We start from the raw sequence: 1672 nt of genomic DNA, 5'->3' as shown, positions 1-1672 counted from the left end.
GCCGTCCCCACCCCGGAGGGGAACGGGGGACCAGCGCACCACCGGGAGAGTGGCGGAGGAGAAGCCCAGACGGCGGCCAGACTGGCGGTGGTGGCGGGCGGCGGCGACGAGGCGCGCCGGGCCACCGCAACCCACCCGACCTGGGGGGGGGGCCCCAGCGGGACGAACTCCGCGAAGCGGGCGCTCCGGGAGCGGGGGGTTTCCCCGAGTCTGCACTTAGGGGGACGAAGGCCCGGCCGCGCGGGGAAGAGGAGGCACCCTCTCCCCGGGGCACGGGCCTGCGAGGCGCCCCAGCCGCGCCACCCCGCACGGCGCGCGCCGCGCAGCGGTGGCCACCGCGCTCGGAGGGCGAGGAGGGCGGGCACAGGCGCGGCAAGGCACGCCGGCCGCGGCCGCTGCGGGCGGCCCGGCGCCGGAGCCCGGCGGGCAGGAAGACCGGGGCCGCCGGTGCACGCACCGGGGTCCCGGCTCCGCCGCCGACTCTCCGCCGCCGAGGCCGCCGCGCACCGCCGCCGCCGGCGCCGCCGCGCCTCCCCCGCCCCCCCACGCGCCCCCCCCGAGGGGCGGCACCGCTGCGCCAACGCGACAGCGGGGGTGACGATTGACCGCCAAGCGACGCTCAGACAGGCGTAGCCCCGGGAGGAACCCGGGGCCGCAAGTGCGTTCGAAGTGTCGATGATCAATGTGTCCTGCAATTCACATTAATTCTCGCAGCTAGCTGCGTTCTTCATCGACGCACGAGCCGAGTGATCCACCGCTAAGAGTTGTCTCGGTTTCGGTCCCCGCCGCGCGCGCGGGGGGACCGGGCAGCCTTCGGCAGCCCCTGAGGGCCCCCCCTCCGCTCCGCCTCCCTCCTCACGCCGACGCCGGCTGCTGAGCGAGGGACGGCCGAGAGCCAGAGAGAGGGGCTCGCCCCGCTGACCGTACGAGCACAGAGTGGGGGGGGAAAAAGGGAAAAGGAAAACCCGAACGAGAAGGGCGGGGAGCCCTCGCTCCCGACCTGGGACAACCCTTTGCTCGCTTCGAGTCCGGCCCAGGCGCCCAGGCTCGGCCCGGCCCGGCGGGGAGCAGCGCGCCGGCCGCGCCGCCTGCCTCGGGGACGCTGGGGGAGGGGGCGGCTCCCCGCGGACCCCCAGCGTCGGAGCCCGGCCGCCACCGGCAGCGGCACCGGCCGCTGCCCGCGCGCCCGCGGCCCACCGGCCCCGCGCTCCCCAGCTCCTCGCTCGCCTCGCCGGCCTCCGGCTCCGCCGTGGCCCCGAGGCGGCGCCCACGCCCGCGCGCGCGCACACACAGCCTCCCGGACGACACCACGCGCTCTCCCGTCCCTTCCGCGGACAGACGCCCGGCGGCGGGCGGGCGGGCAAGGCGGGACGGACGGGGACGGCGCCCGCTCTCCCCGTCTCCACGCGGAGAACGGGGGGGGCCGCCCCCGCCGCCCGCCTGCCGCCCGCCCGCCGCCCGGCGAAGCCGGGTTGGGCAGAGCGAGGCAGGCGCGCCGGATGGCGGAGTGCCGGCGGGTAGGGCGCCGCCGCCAGCGGCCACGGCGGCAGACCGAGAGCCCCGGCCAGGGAGGAGAGCGGATCGCGCCGAGGCGCGGCGTCCGCACCACCCGCGGTGGGTGGGGGCTCACCGTCCCGGCGAGAGCACGCGCTCGCGCCGGGGTCACGCGTTC

General features: G+C 78.6%; 1 non-coding gene across 1 annotated transcript; it reads right to left on the bottom strand.

The window, feature by feature from the left end:
* Positions 1 to 613: 613 nt before the first annotated feature.
* Positions 614 to 766, bottom strand: LOC136995883 (5.8S ribosomal RNA). The gene has a single exon (XR_010887403.1). It is a non-coding gene; the product is annotated as a 5.8S ribosomal RNA (ribosomal RNA).
* Between the last annotated feature and the right edge of the window lie 906 nt (positions 767 to 1672).

The sequence above is a fragment of the Apteryx mantelli genome, unplaced genomic scaffold (genome assembly GCF_036417845.1).
Source record: "Apteryx mantelli isolate bAptMan1 unplaced genomic scaffold, bAptMan1.hap1 HAP1_SCAFFOLD_171, whole genome shotgun sequence".
Taxonomy (NCBI): Eukaryota; Metazoa; Chordata; class Aves; order Apterygiformes; family Apterygidae; genus Apteryx; species Apteryx mantelli.
This window is presented reverse-complemented; position numbering and strand designations above follow the sequence as displayed.